This window comes from Castor canadensis, chromosome 6 (genome assembly GCF_047511655.1).
Source record: "Castor canadensis chromosome 6, mCasCan1.hap1v2, whole genome shotgun sequence".
NCBI lineage: Eukaryota > Metazoa > Chordata > Mammalia > Rodentia > Castoridae > Castor > Castor canadensis.
In genome coordinates this window covers 44,398,526-44,420,925 of record NC_133391.1, presented here as the reverse complement: position 1 = coordinate 44,420,925, position 22,400 = coordinate 44,398,526, and the positions used below count along the sequence as shown (strand labels likewise).

At 37.8% G+C, this 22,400-nt stretch overlaps 1 long non-coding RNA gene across 1 annotated transcript in view; it reads right to left on the bottom strand.

Moving 5' to 3' along the window:
• Positions 1–405: 405 nt before the first annotated feature.
• The window catches only part of LOC141424098 (uncharacterized), a 61,498-nt gene continuing 39,503 nt past the window's right edge, over positions 406–22,400 (bottom strand). The window contains exons 2-4 of the long non-coding RNA XR_012448939.1: positions 17,617–17,725; positions 13,965–14,067; positions 406–2,042 (exon numbers count right to left, since the gene is read on the bottom strand). This is a non-coding gene — a long non-coding RNA (uncharacterized lncRNA). The remainder of the gene's footprint in view (positions 2,043–13,964; positions 14,068–17,616; positions 17,726–22,400) is intronic.

Sequence of the window (22,400 nt, the reverse complement as noted above, 5' to 3'; positions counted from 1 at the left end):
TCCCTCTGTTCTGTCTCACAGTTTCTGTGCTTGGATATTCATAAACTTCCTAGTGCCTTTTCCTTGTGAACTTCTCCTTATAACAGGTCTCTAGCCCTTTGCTGTCACATTTTATGACATTTGCTATTGCTTCCTTGACAAGTGCAAAAGAGTGACATCATTTGCGGTGCCTTACTTAACCTACAACAAGAATCTAGCAAAAATAAATGACAAAAAAATCAACATACATGATACACCATAGGCAAGAAGAGTCTATTCTGGGGATGCAAGCATGCTTCAAAACTTAAATTAATCCAAGTTTATATTTGATATTAAGACTCTAAAGAAAAAAATGCACATCGTTCCATTCATGAATGCAGAAAATGTGACAAATTAAGCATGTATTACTATAAAAGCTTTCGGTAAACTAGGAAAGAAAGGAACCTTCTCAAGCTGATAAGTAACATCTCTAAAGAACTTACAGCTATCATATACAATGTTGAAAGAATGAATTATTTTCCCTACATTCAAAAACAAGGCAAGAATGCTTACTCTCACTTTCACTTAAATACTGTCAGTGTTAGTCAGTACAGTGCAGGATGAAAAAGATATAAATACAGCCGGCATGATAGCTGATGGATGTATTCTCAGCTACTCCAGGTGGGGAGATCAGAAAGATTGTGCTCAAAGGCATTACCAGGCTTTGAAAAAGCAGGACAATAAAATGTAAAACATCCTAAAGCAAAAGTTAAGAACTGCAGGTACAGTATTTATGTTACGAGCATAAGTCCCTAAGTTCAAAACCACAGTATCATCCTATTATTTTTTAAAGGCACACAGAGTGGAGTTGAAAAAATATTAAGCAATTAAATTTCTATTTATTGATAGAATTCAGAAGAGACTTAATATACTGGTATATAACAAATACAGAAAATTCTACAGAAATCTTTAAGAAGATTCTTAAAAATAATAGCAAATATTTTAGCAATGCTTCACACTATTAGATCAAATACAAATATGAAACATTGAATCCCTATTCTAAGAATGAAGAACGGAAACCACAATACAAAATTGTGTAATAGGGCTACTGGCATACTTTAGTGGTAGATTGTATGCTCTCATGCATGAAGCCTTGGGCTCGATCTCTAATAAACCCAAAACATATAAATTGTTTACCCCATAAATGACATATTTTTCATCTATAAAGCTAGGAAATGTCTAAGAAATAGAAAAGATGTTTAGAATATTTGACTGAAAATATTCTTGGCTCAAACACTCAATCCAAGCCCTTTCACTAAGAGACTTAACCCAACTTTAATATGGCTGCTGGCTGCCTCAGGTATTGTGCTGAGACGATCCAGCCAACTTTTGAGTTCCTGTGTGGATAAAACCAAACCTGTGCAAAGAACTTAGTCTTTGCTCCAACCAAAGCCTGTCATAGATGCCTGAAGTACCATTCTGAGATCATTTACAGTCGGGCTTACAAGGTGAGCTTTTCCTCTGCCCTTTGAGATAGCTTTCTCCTACACATCAGGATTGCCTTTCTCAAGGACCAACTCAGAAGATTTTCATCATCTATGTAGAAACAAGATTGCCAGTAACTAAATCCAATCCACAAGAAGCCATCTTCAAAAGAGGTGGAAAGTTTGGTGGCAGTTTAACTTGCCATTACACCAGTCTTCACTTGAGAAAAGGGTGGGTTTCCCACTTGCTATTCCTGAAAGCTGAGAGAACAGATCAGACCTTATTTGGAAATTAATGTGTATTTCTCTCCTTACAACCTGCAATACTCAAAGACAAAACAGCAATGGAAACAAATAGCAAACCCTGACGAATGACCAGAATACGATATCCAGACTCACTGCATAATAACCAAACAACCGATGTTCAACAAGAACAACAACAAAAAATCACAAGACATACAAATGGAAACCAACAATATTTTCATGTTTTTTTTTTTTTCAGTTTAAGACAGGCTCTTGCTCTGTAGTCCAGGTTTAACTCCAACTGGAGATCCTTCTGTATCAGCCTCTTGAGGCCACACCATTTTCAGCAACACTTTACTGATGGGGAAAAAAAGCAAAAGGAATTTAGTACTTGGTTAAACTCAGATCCTTGCACATGCAGGACAAGTGCTCTCACTGGAGCTATCCCCAAACCTGAACTATAAATCATCAAAAAGAAAACACAGGTCAAAATAGTCATGCTTGACAGTGCCGATGGCATGACAACAGAAGCACAATGCCAATAATTAAAAGTTGATAAATGGGACTTCATCCAAGTGAAAAATGTTTGCTTTGCATTCTTTGTTCATCAACTACGAAAAATTTATATATCGATGTCTTTCACAGAGCTCATTCAGATTTCACCAATTTTATATATATTCATTCAGGTTTGGGTAATTTCATGAAAGTTTATAATGGGTAGAATCTTGGAAACACCATAATACAAACAGAGAATTACTATATCACCATGAAGATATCTATATTGCTCCTTATAGTCACACTGAACACTACACCCACATCCAGGTTTTCCCTAAACCTCGGCAACCACTTATCTTTTTTCCACCTCCATAACTTTGTAGCTTTGGTAACATATGGTAAAACTACTACATCAATGTTAAAGTAAAGAGTTTACCAATTAGAAAAATTAATTAATTAGTTTTCAATCATCCAAATAGCACATTTGAGAATGTCCAAAGTAGTGTGCTCAGTAGTCATTTGGTCTATTTATTGCTGAGTAGTACATTCGCACACTTTCCACATATAAACTCTAATCTTCCCAGCCTGTAGAGTTAATAGTTACGCCAATTTTACAGAGAGTTAACTGTAGCTCATAGAGGTTGGCAACATTGCCAAGGGTCTGTGACCCCGACAGAGCGTCTGGGATTGGAAGCAACATATGGCCCCACAGCCTGTGTCCTCACTTGTCCCACGCTGAGCCTTAAGGAACAGGGGAGTCACGGAGGTGTCCTGAAAGCAGAGAAACCTTCCATATTCATCTTCTGGGATGAAGATACTGTGGGACACGCAAAGCAGAGATCATCAAATAGCCCATTCTTCTATAGGCTGTCAGCCCAGTACCATCTCCTCGCTAGGAGTGATGCTGTCAGGGATTCTGAATATCTAATGGTTGTGAGGCTTCCAGGTTCTTGGCAAATGGAACTAGGACTTGGAAAAAGCACATAGAAATAGCAAGCAAAAGGAAAATTTATTGCAAATGTAATACACTAAAAAGGATTGGAGCAGACCTAAGTGATGAAGATCTAAGATCCAATTCTTTGTCAGGATTGCAATAGAAAGGCAAAGCTGGGGAGGACGGAGAAATAAGAGGAGTATCCCCTTTAGGATTGACAGCTTTGATTGACTGGAGGATATCATATAGCTGATTTTTCACCGTGAATGAAACCCACCCATAATACATTCTGTTGTAATTACGTTCATGAGATACACTCTGTATGCATGAAGCTTCAAATAGGTGGGTGTCCCACAAGGACATCTGTGGACAGCCTCCCCAGCCAACAGCTCATGGGCTACCTCTAGAAATTTCCTTTGTGCACAGACATTCTGTTTTATCTTGAGGTATCAGCTATTGAGTAAACCACAGAAACTGGCTTACTAGGTCATTCCTGACCACATTTCCTCTGATGGGGGCAGGTCTTAGGCAGGGTTTCAGAGCATTTTATCTGGTCAGTCTCCACCTGCTCTTGACCAAACTACACTTCTCTATTCTTCTGCATCGGGAGGATAAACATCGCCCACTTCCTGCTCCTCAGTAGAGTCTCAGCTTGTCCACTTTGGCTCCCTCCAGCCATATCTGCCCTGACAGCTAAATGGGCTCTGGTATTTCTCACAGAAGAGGCCCAGAGCTTCCTTGTATAATCCAATTCTAATACCAGGCAGGTCTGGAGTTCACCCTAAGCGTGGGCCTTCTGAGAGTCTATAAGTTAAACACGAATGAAGGAGAGTCTTGCCTAGCACATACAAGGCTCAAGTTAGATCCCAGTACCACAGGAAACAAAACCCAGAGGTTCCATATGCGACCTAAAACATTCTCTTCAATTTCCTTCCTACTTCAAAAGAGACAGCTTCCTATCCTTTCCTAGAACAGCTCTTGAGAATATCCATTACTCACATTTTATGAGCACAGACCCTTGTAGGGATGGTTACCTCAACACAGCCCTTTGAGTAGCCATTCCTAGTGTCCTAAGGTTCACAGGTGGGGAAATTTCCCTTAGAGATCGGGAGGAGCAGATGGCAAATACAGATGCATGTGAAAAAGGCATTCTGGATATAATATGTGAATAGAGATTACTGGAATAATACTGAAAGACAATTTCTTAAAAATGATGCTGGAAAGAAAATGATGCAGCATTTCTGATTCTAACCTTGTTATAGATGGATACTTTAAATTTGCCTTGATGGCCATTTGTCAGGATAAAGTTACACGTGTCTTTTCCTAACAGAATAGAACTAGACAAAAAAGCTCTGCTTCTCCAGTAACATCCCAGAAGAAGATTGATGGGAATAGCTCAATTATTTATGGCATGAATGACTCAGGCAACACAAAAGTTGGGGACATTATTTAAAAGCAAGCATGGTTTAAAAGCAAGTTCATTCACTAAAGTGTTGGCTATTACAAAATCGACAAACTTTGTGAAAGCTTCTATTTCGCAAATACAACAATTGTGAAAACAAATATGTACAGTGAAAAAACGTAAATAATTTCTTCTGAATAGAAATTATGGTAACAGTGGAAGCTTAGTATCAAAACACATGCATATCCTCAAGCTTGGCAGAGGTATCACCATTAGAAGGAAAGCACTGTTTTTTGAGAAATGCTGAAAGAACCCATCAAGGTTACAATAGCTAACTTTCTTTTGAGCTTCTCAAGCAAGGATGAGCTGGCTCACTGTAAGGTGGCTTCCCAGTCCTGGGTAGAATCCCTCTTGGAGAATTTACTGCTGAAACCAGGTACTTTGCTGCAGGTCTATCTAAGGTCAGATCAAGTTCAAATGATTCAGTGTTTCCCACACTGAGCTTGGAACAGAGTCACAGCGGCTCTTTCCTGGACTGTCATAGACGGGACACATCACTCTCTGGATCAGGGCTTTCCTACACAGTCAAAAAACCACCTGCCGTATCCTTTGTGATGTTGGGTGGTCTTCTGTGCAGAAGTTGCTTGCTCCTAAATAACTACCAGTTTCCAAGACCTTCAAGTTAGCCTCCATTAGCTCTTAGAGATTTCCTTCCTATCTTCTCTCCAGCCATTGTGACAAATGCTGAATAATCCAAGGCTTGCTGAGGTAAAGGCCTAGTGTACAAGGTTCAAATGAGACTCAGAGAAACTGATTAAATCCAAAAGCCAAATGAATTTCCCCCTCACTCTCACAACACAGGAATTCTACCGCAACATATGTATCAAGAAAAACATGCACATCTCCTCCTGAGGAACAATGCTTCTAACAGGCCAAAACAGGACACAAGCCAAATGTGCATAGGAACGGTACAGAAGGTAAATGGTCACATATTTAACTATTATGACACAGCACTAAAAGTATAAACTATCTTATACTCAAGAATATGGAAAGACATTATATTGACTGAAAGAAGACAGACACCAAAACTATAGGCTTTATGATTCCATTCAGTTGAAGAATTGGAAACAAATGGGAAAGTGATCAAAAGAGGAGCTACTATTGAGAAAGAGGATATATGCTGACTGGTGAGGACATGAAGGAACCTTCTAAGATGCTAGGAATATCTAAGGTACTGGTCCTGAGAGTGTTTGTGTATATAAAACTTCAAAGTGCTGTTTGTGGATATATATAACATTATTAATATAGTTTTGAAGGCAGGGATTTTGGGGACTCAGGAGTTCAGTCTGGATACATCGATTATTCATCACTGCGAGATTCCAATCAGTTTTCTCACAACAGACCTATGCCAAGTCTATTCAGAACTCCTAGGCCATGACTGAAATATCTGCAAGTCAACAATATTAATACTACTATCTGTTAAGTACTTGCAAAATGTCAGCTTCTACATGAAACATTTTACAAATATGCCCTCATTGAATACTGACAACAAGTTTATTGGGCAGATGTTATTCTCTCCATTTTAGAGTACAATAACTTGCCTTGCTCAACAAGGACATGCTGCTAGTGGGCAGTCTGATCGCTCCTGTACATATGTCCAGATAGGAAAGTTGGAAAGGTATCAAGGAGCAGGAGATGAATTTTCTGGAAAACTTCAGCTCTGAGCTTTTTAGTTCCTGATAGATTATCCATCAAAACTTCAGACAAGGACATCCTTCCCTTCCTCAAGAAATGATGCAATTATCTCATTGAAGTGGAAAATGTTGTAGGAGAACAAATCAATCCTGATTTTACAAGCTGATACTTTTTTCCCTTTCCTCTGGAAAGAACCCATACAACCCCAGAAAACACAAGGATGGATGGTGGCCAAGCATGGGCTTATCAGAGACTCTTCCTGGAGACTGTGATGCCCCAGCACTAGCTAGTATGTGGATCAGACCAGGCAAAGACACCTGCTCCACACTTTTCTTACACTTACATATTTCTCTATCCTATTTCTAGACAATAGCAGTGTTTCTAAAATATATCCTCTGTTATTTATGGCTGGGGATCATGGTTCCAGAAAAAGGATCTACACAGACACATCTTACGTGAAAAGAGCTAGTCATTGGAAACATCTGGAAAGTCTGTCAAAATTCACAGAAGGATGCAGAGGGCTTCAGGAAAAATACTGGTAGAAGGAGATGAGGATAGTGGACAATAAAGCAATGTGCCTCTACCCATGGTCCAATTAAAGAATCCTCTGAAAGGAAATCACATCAGCTTTGCAATTAATACAACTAACTCCATCATTTACCAGATGTGTGCTGCTGACAAATTAGTTGACTTTCCTTGTCTCTGTTTCTTCAGATACAAACTGAGGATAAGACAACTACTCATGGTGTCCCTGAGAGGAACAAACAAGCGAGTACAGCATGTAATGTGGTGCACGACACATGTCAATGTTGAATATTTTCAGCCTTGTTTGGATTATCATTATCAGCCACAGAGAATTTAGAGAGTTTTGCTTATCATGCAACTGAATCAGGCCCATTTTGTCCATAGGGCAGTATGCAGAGCAATGAAAATAAGAGTTTGTAAAAGAGCAAGTTTATTCATGAGGCAGAAGTATAAGAAGAGAGGACAATCAAGTCTCCAACCCACCTCACTGAAAATGCGGATTGGGAATATTTAGGGGAGGCATGGGCAATGCAGTTAGAGGTTAACCAACAGCTGGTGAAACATGTTAATTTAGAGTGCTTATTCATGTCTTTCCAAAGTTTCACTTTCCCCTGTGTTTACTCATTCCTCATTTGAGAAGGGTTTCAAATGAAAACCACTCAGGCTACTTCCTACAGAACTGGGACCCGGACCTGGGGTGGAGGATTGAAATTATTAAGTGCTCATCTGGAAATATTATCAGGCAAATGATATTATAAGAACAAGAATTTTTTACACAAGTAATTATGAGAGCTGAATGAACTGTGTTTTAAAAATTTAAGTACTGCCTTAAAGATAATAAAGTAAAGTGCAAGGGAAAAGCAAAACTAGAAAGCATTCAAGTAAATAGATCATGTAGATGGTCATTTTTCCCTACACCCTTTAGCTATTTAGCTCTCTGTGTGATTCTTTCTAGCAAGGTTTCTGTTTCTCCTGAGGTGTTTATATAATCACGAGCAACCTGGTCATCAGGAAGCACATGGGCAAGTGAAATGTTTTAAAACGTTATCAGGTAAGCAGGGGTAAGAAATCTTCCTTCACAACCCTCAGGCATTATTTATTTTGTTGATAGGGTGAAACAAGCAACTTCATTTATTCACATTTCTTTTACATTTCCCTCTTCTGGACATCACTGATCAATCATCTTGTAGTGAGGTTTTGCTTGCTCCCCGTTTCCACGTTTCCAGGATGGACATTTCTTGGTTGTTGTCTGAGCTGGTCACGCATTGGAGGGGAAGTGATTGATCATTGGTGGTATCCAAATCCTCTTAGCCACTTTTGAGCAACAAAACTGTTTAGGAATGGTTCTTAGGCCAAGACTACCAAGACTCCATTGTTATGTTCTAGTCTATTTGTTCAGTAGGTGATAGGTAGCATTTCAAAACACTGGTCCAGCAATATGACATTAGGACAAAAGTCCCCAAATGTAATATATGAAAGCAAACCAGAAACAGTAAAACAAATTCAAAATAATTTACAAACATAAGTCTAACATGTATGCCTTGGACATCTAGAGGCTGTCTGGAAATGCAAACTAGTTCTAAACCAATAAAACCAACATGATAAACAAAGACAATCTAATCATCTCACCATTTCCAACTAAGAAAACTGGTCTGAAGTACAATGATTATGCAACCTTGGACTATCAAAATATAATTTAAAAAAAGTGATGGACCAGAGGGTAAAACAGTTATTTTCTGTGGCTGGGTAACAATGGGAGTGGGGTGGGCATAAAGAAAAAGAGAATGAGTGTAAATATGACAGATGTATTTTCTATTCATCTATGAAAATAGAAGGAAACGCATTGAAATTGATTTCAGATGGGAGGGAAGAGGGAAAATGAAGGGGTAAATCCTACTAGTTACATTGTAAGCACAGATGTAAACATCACATCATATCCACCTGTAAAATTATTATGTGCTAATAGACAAGAGAAAAAAAGAAGAGAAAACTGTCATTGAAATACAGGGAACGGTTTTGGTATTGACCCAATATACCTTCAATAGCAATGCTAAATTTCTAGAGAGAAAATCCTGTAAATCATTTTCTCTCCCTTGATTAGGAACTAAATTCTCCACAAGCTCCATTCTTTTCCAAAATTACTTTTATAACTTTCTCAGACATTTCACTCTTGTCTCAATCCTTAATTTTGTTTTCTTGTGTGCAAATGATGCACCCTCACATTCGATAAATTCCTTCATAAAGCACATGTCGTTTTTCATCAGCAGTGGGCTGATTAGCTCATGGAAGGTTTGAAGCATTTAACAGAGCCAGTTATCCATCCTCTCTACTTATTTCCTGTGATGTTGTGAAGTCTTTACATGAGTACTTTGTTGACCAGAAGACACAGATTTGTTTTGTTAAGCCAACATCATTAAATAATTATTTTAAAATATTTTGTTTGTAAGCATGTAACACTAATTAAAACGTATATTAAAAAGAGTTTGATGAAGGAGTGAATATGATCAAACTACTTCATATGTGTGCATGAAAACAGAAACGAAGCCCATTTAAATGGTTTTAAAGGAGGTGGGTGTGAATGGGTAAGAGAGAGTAACAGAGGAGAGGTATTTGATCAAAGCATATTATATGCATGCATGGACATATCACAAAGAAAACACTTTGTACAATTAATACACACTAATGGGGGAAAAAAGCATTTGAGCTGGGTGCTGGTGGCTCATGTGTGTAATCCTAGCTATAGTAGAGACTAAAATTAGGAGGATGTTGGTTCAAGGCCATCCTGAGGAACGAGTTCACCCAACCCCATTCAACAGAAAAAAGCTTGGTGTGGTGGGAGTTACCTGTATTTCAGCTTTATTGGGAAGCATAAAATAGAATTGGTGTCCAGGTTGGCCTGGACAAAAAGCAGTGCTATCTCTAAAATAACAAGATGAAATGGGGCTTTAGATATGGCTCAAGTGGTAGAGCACCTACACAGCAAACATGAAGCTCCAAATTCAAGCACTACTACCACCAAAAACACCTAAAATGCATGTACCAATTTATTTAATGGCTACTCTTGAATTCAAAGTAAGGCTGGCACTATACACATATAAAATACAAAACATGCATCTATACAAACATACATAAAGATATATTTTCACTTAGATTCTTCATTTACTACCCTCCAAAAGTTTTCCTCTCCTTTAGATAGATGATCAATCTGCTGATTACTTCCTCCATCACCCTTAGCAAACCTTTACCCTTAATGTGCCCAAGTCCTTCTAATCTAGCTTCTTTCTTACTCAGCTCACTGCTTTTAGGGTGTAGCCTTCAAGAGCATTTTCTAAGCTCACTGAATCTGATAGAGTTCCTAGAAAGAATCCTTAGGGCTTCCTCAAGAATTCACTCGTTTTCTTAGTGTATTGTAAGTTTTGGTCATTTTAGAAAGAGACCCTTACATTGAAGCTATTCTAGAGTTTGTATATTATCATGGAAGTCTAAATCTAGGTGTTCCGGTCCTAGGTTTCAAAATAGTTCATCCTTTGAGAGAATGTGGCCATTGAGTTTCTACGAAATTTCTACTAAAAAGGTGTGCTGGTAATAGACCCAGTAAGAGACAAACGGGGTGGCATTCTTCAAGAGGCCCCACTTGGAACCTTATGGTCAGTTACACAATCACAAGAAAGGCTCACTATTTCAATATAGTCAGTCCTCCAAGGAGGAAGATTATCCAAAGTGGAGGAAGTAAGAACAGAAAGAGTGGCTCTAGCCACAGCCTACTGGAACCTAAGTTCATCACATTTCAGTTTCTCATACTAGTCAGTAAGGAGCAAAGGAATTAGCTCTTGTGGTTCTCAGACCATCTCCATGAGAGTTGAAAGGGGTTGTCTTTGTGAGGTTTTTTGAAAAATGGACAGTATAAAGGGGAAGCCTCACTTTCCCATGTAGGTCATCAAAAGGTGTCAGAGTTCCATGACTGGGAAGTGAAAGTCAGTCATAGCAGAGAAGGCACCGAATCCTAACCACTGAACCTTCAGGGGACTGTTGTAGCTGCAGTGGAAGGAGGAATGCAAGCAATTTTGACAAAATCTTTAGTTTTTTTTCCATCAACAAGTTTAAAACAATTACTCATTTTCAAAACATGGAGATGGTGGATCAAATTTTTTTCAGGTGAAGCAAGTGCCAGGATAGATTTTCCTTTCTGAGGTCTCTTAGGCTGTTGTTTTTTTCTCACTTTTAAATGAGTTCAAGCCTTAATTCTTAAGATTGATACATTTTATCTAAGACTGGCTGAAGAAAAAAAGCTTTCAGGAGAAAATAAACAGACTCAATCCACACAATGAGAGAAAATCTTTGCCACCCATACAACTGACAAGAGAATAATAACCAGGATTTATAGGGAGCTCAAAAAACTAAACCCCCAAAGAATAAATGACCCAATGAAGAAATTGGATATATACTGAACAGAATTTTATCATAGAAGGAACTCTAAATGTCAACAAAAGAAAAACATGAAGAAATACTCAAAATCCCTGGCCATAAAGTAAATGCAAATGTAGCCAGGATAAGGTTCTACCTCACTCCAGTACGAATGACTATCAGGCAGAACACAAACAACACCCAATGCGGGTGGGGATGCAGGGAGAGCTTTCAAACCCTGCTGGTGTGAATGTAAAGTAGTACAACCACTATTGAAAGCAGTGTGGAGGCTCCTCAAAAACTAAAAGTAGAACTGCTATGTGATCCAGTAATACCACTCTTCGGCATATGTCCAAAAGAATGGAAGTCAGAATACCAATAGATAGTTACACACTCATTCCAGCATTATTTGCAATAGCCAAGCTATGAAAATAGTCCAGATGCTCTACAACTGAGGAATGGATTTAAAAAGTGTGGCACATATATCTACAATGTACTTCTATTCCTACATAAAGAAGAATAAAAGTTTGTCATTTGCAGGTAAATGGATGGACCATCATGTTAAGTGAAGTAATCCAAGCTCAGAAAGACAAAGGCCACAAACTTCCTCTCACATGTAGAGGATGCATCCAAATATAAATACAAGCATTATCATATATGGCTAAATATGTGTACACATATGTATATATACAGAACATGTTACTAAGTGTTACACTGTTACAGGAAACAATTCCATGAAGAAAAGAATGAGAGATGGTGAACAATGATGGAGAACATAATATCTAAGTAGGAACAAGGCACATTGAAAACTGATGAACAACATAAGTTAGGGGTAAAAGGGTGAGGAGGTGTGGTAGAGAGGCTTAGACTGACTTAAGTCCAATATATTAACAGGCACAATACGAAAGCAAAAGACCCACAGAACAACAAGGAGACCATTTAAAAATGAAGGACAGGAATATAACACAGGTCATGTTAAGGCAAGGGTGCTAGTAAGAAGGGAGGGTAAATGAAAATTTAAAGATGGCCGAATTTTGTGATGAACTTTCCATACAAATATGAATATATAACATCGAAACTTGTTAAATCCACCAGAAGTCGAGAGGTGAGGGAAGAAGGAGAAAAATAGAGAGATGAACCACACTATTATGCAATTGAGAGAAAGATAGATAGATGATAAACAGATTGATAGATGGATACATAAATAGATAGATAGTTGAATGGAAATTTCACAGTGTATACCCAACACTGTGTGTAACTATCATATATCCTTTATGTTTTACCTCTATAAATGGAAATTGAAGAATTTTCTTACAGGCGTTCAAAAAAAGTTTCAAGTTTAAGCATGCCAATTCTACCAATGTATATCTAACCATCCACGTATCTAAGTATCTATGTATCTATCTATCTATCTATCTGTCTACCGATCTACCTACCTACCTATGTAAATGCAAACACTCATATGTATATATATATATGCATATAATATTCAGAAGTGAACCACCAGAAATACAGAAATCCTTTTCAATTAAGAGCCGACAGGCCAGGGAAACTCCAGCCAACATTATTCCTAAGAATTCAAAAATCATTCAGAAAAGATAAAGAATTTCAGTACATTCTAATAAAGGGGACTATTCTGCAGAAAGATCTAACAATTCTAAATACATATACACCAAACATCAGTGCCACATAGTTCATGAGATAAACATTTCAAATCAAAAGGAAAGAGATAGGTCCAAGTACAATGATAGTGGGAGATGTCAACACTCCCTTCTCATCAACAACAGAACATCCTAAAAAAAATTAAGCTATCCTAAAGTAAACAGTGCTGTATAGAGTATTCCATACAATACCATGAGATTGCAGCCTTCACAGAGAGAGATAAAAATCAACCCTAAAGTTAGTATGGAATAACCAAAGACCTCAAAGGGCCATGTAATCTTGACCAAAACGATCAGCCTGGCAAGTATCACAAGATCTCACTTCAAACTCTAGTTCAGAGCCATAGTAAGAAAAACAGCATGATACTGCTACAACAACTGGCTTATGGACCAGTGCAACAGAATATAAGCCCAGATACAAACCCACACAGGTACAGTTATTTTATTTTTGAGAAAGGAGTCCAAACCATGTGAGGCAGGTCCTCTTTCTGGGTGGGTACCGGTACAAGTGGTAAGGTTAAACAAAGAGGGTAAAACAGAGAGAATATGGTTGCAATATTGTATATACATATGAAAATAGAATGATGACATTTGTGGAAATTCTTCTAAGAGGGAAGGGAGGTTGAGGGTGAATATTGGAGGGAAAGAATTCAATTAAGATATATTGTAGGCACATACATGAATGTCACAATAAAAGCCCCTGTAAAATTAATCAACACTAATTAAATAAAACAGAGAAAGGATGAAAGGTACATGAAGAGACAGAAAAAAAATCAAATTTCATTGGCTTCACAGCTCATTACTTGTAAAAGTTTTAGGACTGTGCCAAATTTAGGAAAAATGAATTTCATTCATGATTACAAGGTATTAGGGAAGTTCATGTATATGTCGCATTCTATGCACATTCATTATGAACACAATAGTTTTGCTATGGTGGCAAATGCCAAGAGAGCAAGCTATTCAGTTTGCACAAATTACATGGGGTTTATACAATGGGGGCTTTCATATGAAATGAGCTCACTATAGTGATGTCACTGGTATTCATCCTTCAAATATGGAAATGAGAGCAGATGCGTATATTTCATTAATAACTATATCCTTCATAGGGAAAACTTCCATTTTGACAGGGCAGAGAGAAAAACCAAATAATATTTCTGACACACCTGGTGATCTGATGTTTTGGAGAATTTCCACAGATAAACGTTTGGCCGGGTAGATTTCAAACCATTCTTCCCTTTTATTTCAGTACATTTTCAGTGCCTGAAACTAGAGGAAACAGTCATGCTACAATCTTAAAGCAATACCAAATGACACGGAGAACAGAGTTCTTCAAGAATGTTCCCAGAAAACATTGCAACACAGGGAAAGATAGCAATAACGTATCTGTACCCAAACCAAATGTATCTCCATCACTAATACGCCTTCAGTAACTTCCACACATGTTAGTTGATACCCAATGTAAGGGAAAGCAAGTTTGCAATGGGCCATTTGTCTTAATTGTTTGTAGTTAACAAATTTTACTGATATGCAAACCATAATTAGGTGAGTAATGCTGTATCTCTCCCAGGGACTTGGAAGGGAACTTATAAATAAGGTGCCCTTACCCTTCAGCTTCATTGACTTCAATCTAAGACCCAGTATAATCATAAGGGTGTTAGAAAAATGAGAATAAACTGCACTGGAAGAGTTATCATTTGGACTTAAAAGTCACCAATGTCTACGAATTAAAGGGTTTGTCCCCAGATGATGGCTCTGATGAGAGATAGTTGAAAAAGGTGGAGAATGCTTAGCGGAAGGAGATGTGCCCCTGAAGGGTATGTTGGCACCATCACCCATCCTCCCGCCCTGCTTCTTGGCTGCCATTAGATGAGCATCTTTCCTTTCACATCTTCTTCATCAAATAATGTTCTGCCTCGCCACAGCCTCAGAACTGTGGAGTAAACTGAATGTAGGTTGAATCTCTGAAATCATGAGAAAAAATAGATGTCTTTTTTAGTTGACTTTCTCAGGTACTTTAGCTCAGTGATAGAAATCTGTAGAAATATAGCTAACACAAGTACATTTTGATAAATTTTTCAATACCAAGATGTCTCTCAAGATCTGCCTACTTGATGAATTTTCCAAAGTACTTAGGAGAATTAAGAGTCTAACAAACTGACTGATTGAGATATGGACACAATTGAGCCTTATGCAGTTTGCTAAATGTGGTAGAAAGGATCCCAATATTCAACTGGGTGGAAGTTTCAAGCTTAATTTCTTATGAGTCAAATATTCACCAGCTGTTAACAATATCTTGAGAAAGGCCTGAAAAACACTCCCTTCCCTGAGGAAACCAGGTAATGCATTGGTGAGGGTTCTAACGAAATTAGGGGGACACTTGAGCAACAGAAGATGGGGAGGAAAACAAATGACAGCCACCAATTTATTGACGCTTAGATTCAAATTCATCCTTTATTGATGTTCTGCAAACAGTGACAGAGTTCTTTTAAGATTTCTTTCTTAGTAGAGAGTACTGGAAGGACTTAGTATGAGGAAGGGGCTCTCCTGTTACTAGGATTACATGTTTGAGAAGTGTTGTAGGGTGAGTACTTGCCCAGCCATGTTCTCAGTATAGCATCATACATAATGTCATCACCACAACTATCTCCTGCTATTTGAACAGGGACACAGCACACACTAATCCTCTAATTCCACTAATACCTCTTGTTCCCATGCAGCCAAACTGTATGCAATTGTCATCGGAACCCTTGAGTCCCTCTGAAAACCTTCATGCCTGGCCACTCTAGCTTGCCTGCTCCTGCTTACACCCCATAGAGGTTTAAGTCTAGCCAGCAACTGTAGAGACAAAAAGAAACTGTAGGCCAATTCATCCAATGTTTCTACTTTACAGTTGATTGCAACTATACATACTCCAATGAGGTCTGAATCCCAGCTTGGGAGGGATTTCCTTCTTCACTCATTCTATACAGCGGGGTTAGAGAAAGGCAACAGCGCCAGTCCCCAGTTCCCTACTATGAGCCAGAGAGAGAAGAGTAGGTTATATTTATAGCACTCTGACCCATTTGCACAATGCCTGATTAGTCTTGATGTTACCTCACTCAAAACCTACAAGGCCAAATGTAGGACAGCTCAGATCTCAGGCTACAGAATGCTCTGGGCATAACTAATCAAAGATTCAAAGGAACTACAGGCTTACAGGTATTTGGAACTAGAAATCAATAATAGGAATATAAAGAATAACTAAGACCCCAAGAGAAGTAAGGGTCAAACTCATTATGTAAACTAAGACAGTGAAAAGCAATAGTGTGTATGTGGCACAACTGGAAAAAAGACTCAAGAAGACATGAAATATAGAGACCTGCAGTAGCAAGGCAAAACCCCGCTGGACTGTCAATGTGCATGTAATTAAAAAATAAAGGTCAGGAAAGAAAAATAAATCTTTTCTGGGGTTCAATACCAGTGGAATGGGGGTGGACACAGGGGAAGGGGGAATGAGGATGCATACAGTAGATGTGTTTTGTATGCATACATGAAAAGAGAAGAATGAGGCCTTGTGAAATTATTCTAAGAAGGGGAGAGAGGGAGGAAGACAGAGAATGATTGAGGGGTTAAATCCACCTAATATATATTTTGAACACACATGTAAGTATCACAATGTATCCTCCTGTATTACTATCATAGGCTAATAAAATCATAAATGAAAAAAAGGACACTTGCCCACAAAAGACCTAAGACAACCTTCTTAGTAGGATCAATGATGAAGGTCTTGCCCTGTAATAGGCCAGTCAGTAAAGACATAAGACAGCTGTTTTGTCAAATGCCAATTTTGAACAAAAACAAACTCAGAAGGCATACAAAGAAATAAGAGAGTATGCCAATTCATGACAACAAAATCAAACTGTAGACATTCTACCTAAAAGGCACAAACACCTGCAGATTACTGCCAAAGAGTGTGGAAGAACTGTTGTAAGAATGCTCAAGGAACAAAAGTAGAATATAAACAATGATGAAAAAAAGCAGAATATGAGATATGAACAAAATGAAGATAACAACCATGGAATACAATTTATATTTAAAAGAGCTTAAGAAATTCTGAAGTTGAGAAAAATCAGTAAGTCATCTGACAAATTTACTAGAGGCACCAAAAGAAAACTCATCAAGGCAAAAGAAGGAAACAGTGAAGGTGAAGATTCAAGTTACTGAATCTGAGGAGGAACAAAAAAGAATTAAAGTGAATGGGGCCTAGCGGACTTATGTGACATCATCAGGTTGACCGGTTACTGAAGTATGAAGATGTATGAAGGAGAAGACAAAGGGAAAGACAGATTAAAGAAATGATGACCCCACCCTTCCCAAATTGGAGGAAATTTGTGGATAAACAAATTGAACATGCTTGACAAAATCCAAAGACATCCACAATACAATATTATAAGGCATAAAACAAAGAACGTTATAAACATCATAAGAACACAACTGATCATTTATAAAGATGTCAGAAGATCATCAGCATGTTTCTCAGAGAAGTTGAACTGTCTAGAAGGCAGTGGGAAGATATATTAAAAATATTGTGTGATAAAACTATCCAAAACTTCTGTATCGAACAAAAGGTCCTTTGCAAAGTGAGGCGTGATAAGCTATTCCAAATAAAGTTAGGTAAAGGACCTCATTACCACTGGGTCTGTCTTATAAAAAAATGCTGAAGCTATAAGTGGGGTTCATCTGAAACTTCTCCTTGCTTCTCCTGCATTCTTTTTGTTTTCCATCCCTCCACAATCCCTTTTGATGAACACAAGTTCTTTCTAAGGTCTCACTTACCTAAATGCATGAGGGAAATTTCACTGTGATATTTCTGCGTGAACCAGCACCCATATCACCATGTCAAGACATTCCATCCAAAAAATCCCCGGCACTTCTCCCGCTGAGCCTGAATCAACCAGATCAGAGATATTGGTTAAACATCTCTTTGAAACAGAATGAAATTATTGCAGCACTATTCACAATAGCCAAGTAATGGAAACAGCCAAGATGCCCCACCACTGACGAATGGATTAAGAAAATGTGGTATCTATACACAATGGAATTTTATGCAGCCATGAAGAAGAATGAAATGTTATCATTCGCTGGTAAATGGATGGAACTGGAGAACATCATTCTGAGTGAGGTTAGCCTGGCCCAAAAGACCAAAAATCATATGTTCTCCCTCATATGCGGACATTCGATCAAGGGCAAACACAACAAGGGGATTGGACTTTGATCACATGATAAAGAGAGAGCACCCAAGGGAGATATGAGGATAGGTAAGACACCTAAAAAGTTAGCTAGCATTTGTTGCCCTCAACGCAGAGAAATTAAAGCAGATACCTTAAAAGCAACTGAGGCCAATTGGAGAAGGGGACCAGGAACTAGAGAAAAGGTTAGATCAAAAAGAATTAACCTATTAGGTAACACACATGCACAGAAAATTAATGTGAGTCGACGCCCTGTATAGCTATCCCTATCTCACCTAGCAAAAACCTTGTTCCTTCCGATTATTGCTTATACTCTATCTTCAACAAAATTAGAGATAAGGGCAAAAGAGTTTCTGCCGGGTACTGAGGGGGTGGGGAGGAGAGAGAGGGGGCGGAGTGGGTGGTAAGGGCAGGGGTGGGGGCAGGGGGGAGAAAAGCATTGTATGCACATATGAATAATAAAAAATTTTAAAAATTAAAAAAATAAAAATAAAGACATAGAATGAAAGACTGGCAGTAATAAGGAAAAGGAAAAATGCCCCATCAAGTCTTGGGATTTCCTGCCCATTTTCTCTTTGTAAGCCCTTGTGTCCCAAAATAGCCCTTTGTAGTCCCTGAGTCCTCACAGATGGAAAGGTCACTTGGGGTTTTCTCAGGACAATATAGAATAAACCTGTTTCTTTCTATCAACTTCTCTCACATTTTTATTAAAACAGTTAACATCATGGTCCTCAGATTCCAGTCACTTAAGGGAGCATTTCAAAAGTAGATGAAAGGACTCAAGACAGCAACAAGAATACATGTGAAAATTAAATAGTTTTAGCCTGACTTGGAGCACACACTTACAATACTTGTAGCCAGAAGGCTGGGACAGGAGAATCAGAAGTTTGAGGCCAACCTGGCCTAGCTGAGAGAACCTAAGGGAAGGAAGGAATGTAAACAAAAGACGAGAGAAAAAAAACGAATGGGAAGGGGAGGAGGGAAAGAAAAAATAGTAAAGATCTTCCATAAAAGTAAACATATGGAAAGAATAGAGAGAAAGGAAGAAAAGAGGAAAGAAAGTACATTTAGGTAAGGATGGAAGGGAGGAAGGAAGGCAGTCAGGCAGGCAAACATGAAGGTCTTCCATAAAGGTAAATATATGTAAATATATTTAAAATCAGTATTTTGTTACTTTGGTTTTTTATTCTTCTTTAGGACCAACATACAGAATGATAAAAAGTAATTGTTAAGAGATTCATATTTATAAATGCGTAGTTTGTAACATCAATAACAGTAAGTTGCAAGCACTGAGAGTAGAATTTTTGTGTGGCCAGGAAGAAGCTGGAATCAATTTCAAATGTTTTAACAAGGATGCTGTTTGTAACCACAGTGGTAGCCACAAAGATAATGCTTATAAGAATACATGCAAAATGAAAAGAGAATCAAATGACACTATAAAAACTAACTAAGGACAAAGTAAGGCAGTAATGTAGGAAATGGCTGACAAAAAGGTGTAAGACTTAAAGAAAATGACAAACAATGCAACATCCTTTCCCTGTCAGTAATTAAGTTAAATGTAAGTGAATTAAACTCTCTAATGAAAAGAAACACTGTCAGAAAAAACAAAAAGCAGGATCCAACTATAACCTGCGTATAACAGATTCACTTTATATCTAAACATAAATAGATAAAGTGAAAGGATAGGAAAATGTACTCCATAAAAATAGTAATCAGAAGACAGCATGGCAGATAAAATACTTATGTTTTTAAATAGAATTTAAATTAAAAACTGTTATAAGAGACAAGGACATTGTATACTGACAAAAGTGCCAGCCCACCAAGAAGATAAAATAATTGCAACAATATAGAGAGCAAACAACAGAGCTCCTTTCTACATGAAGCAAGCACTCACAGAATTGAAGGGAGAAATTTCTCAATATTAAAAATAGAAAACTTCAAGATCCCACATTCAATAACAGGGAGAAGAACCAGGACAGAATATTAATGAGTACATGGCAGACTAGGGCCAGACCATCCTGAATGTGCCCAGTGTCGTCTGACCTCGGAAGCTAAGCAGTGTCGGGGCTGGTTAGCACTTGCATGGGAGTACATGACAAAGTTTAACAACACTATACACAATCTGAACCCCAAAGAAAAACTTATCCAGAAAAATCAAATCAGGAAAAGCAGAATACACATTTTTCTCAGGCACATAGAGAATACTGTCCAGGATAGATAAAACTTTAGGCAAAACAAGTAAGTCCCAATACAATTTAAGAGATTTAGATGATTCAAATGATCTTTTCTGATAAAAAATGTTATGACACTAGAAATGAACACATTCAGAAAAACTGGAAAATCCATACATGTATGGAAATCAAACAAAACATTATTAAACAACTATCAAGGACAAGAAGAAATCTAAAGATAAGTAAGAAAAAATTTTCTAGCAACACATAGAAGAGAAAACAGTCAAAACTTAAGAGATGTAGCAAAAGTAATCGTATGAGTGAAATCTATAGTTGTAAACTCGTACATTAAAACAGAAGGAAGATCTCAAATCTAAACCTCATTTACATCTTAATAAACCAGATAAAGAGAACAAGGTAGACAATGCTAGCATAAATAGGTAATAATAAATATCAAGGTGGAGATTAAAAAGGCAAGGAAAAACCACACAGCAAATCTACAAAAGCAAGAGTTGGTTCTTGGAAAAGAACAAAATAAATAAATTTTAGAGATAAGTTCCCTGAGGTAGTGAGAAGTCTAAAGTAACTAAAATGTGAAATGGAAGAGAGGATATTACTGCTGATTTTAGAAAAATAAAACGGATTTGAAGAGATGACTGGATTATTGTTTGTCTGCACATTGGAGTGTCTAGGTGAAATTCACAAAATACTACAAATACACAATCTAGTGTGTTTGAATCATGAAGAAATAGAAAATCTGAAAATAATTATACTTGATGGTGATTGAATTCATAATCAAATATGTTCCAAAGCAGAAAATCATAGTACTAGATGATGTTGCTACTGAATTCTACCAAACGTTTCAAGAGGAATGAACGACAGTCATTCGCAAACACTTCCTACAAATTTTAAACTTACTCTAGGAGACGAGCAGGCCAGCATTTCCTTGATAGCCAAGCCAGATAAAAATACAGACTGAATAATAAAGCTTATAAAAACGGATGCAAAACTACTCAACGAGGTACTAGCAAACTGAATTCAATATCACATTGAAGTGATTATAAGCGGTAGACATGATGGTTCATTCTAGAAAATCCTGTTGCTGGAGAGGTGGAGATGGGGAGGATTGCAGTTTGAGGTGATTCTCAGATCCCCAAATCCACCCACACTTTCCTAGCATCACATTCTCCAGACCACTGAATATACATTCAACCTATCCATATTCATTTGAGTCTACATATGAAATGTACACGACATGGAATACCCACACCAAAACTTTTACCACACAAGCAGATGTGCATCCCTAAAATTCATTATTAATAAAGATTCCATACTTGACAGTGCAGCCCTTGTCACACAGCAACATTCACATCCCTAAACACACGCCCTCATAACTTCCTCGTGTCCTTGTGGGAATGTATTTAGAGCAATGGAACAATTTCTAACAATATGCACAAAGTGGATGACATATTATTATGAAGGTTTTTCTCTGTCCCTATCTGAGGTGTCTCTGTTTCAGTTGCACATCCTGACCTCATGGAACGGAGATGCTCCATGATGATTGAGCTTGGCCAGTGATACATGAGCAGAGATTCCATAGATTACTTCTGAGCAGAAACACTGTCTCTGTTCCTGTCCCAGATCGGACGCTCAATCCATTTGCATCCAAGGTGAAAACACCAACAACACTCTAAAACAAACAAATGGAATTATACAATTAAGTGAGATTAAATCTTGACTGTTACAACTTAATGAGATGAAGGTTACTTGTTGCATCAGATAATCTGGCATGTGCTATTTCATGCTTCCTCCACACATCAAAACACTGAAAAACCACTGTATGGCACACATACATATCCCCTCAAACTGTGAAAATGTGAATCCTCAAAGGATTACATTGATAAATTCTAAATGTACACAACAGCAACATTCCATGATGCAAATGCACAGACATAGAAATCCCAATTTCAAAATACATATATTAGCACTCCACGCTCCTCAAACACACGCATAAAACATGCACGAGCTGTGAATTCACACATAACATAATAAACAGATTTATATACAGACTTCCCATTACCCTCACACTCTTCACATACGCATAAGCATTCCCTATAAGCTTTCAAAATACTGCCATGGGTATATAAGCTCCAACCCCATTACAAACGTGTATGGTGACTTTTAAACTTCCCTTAGACAC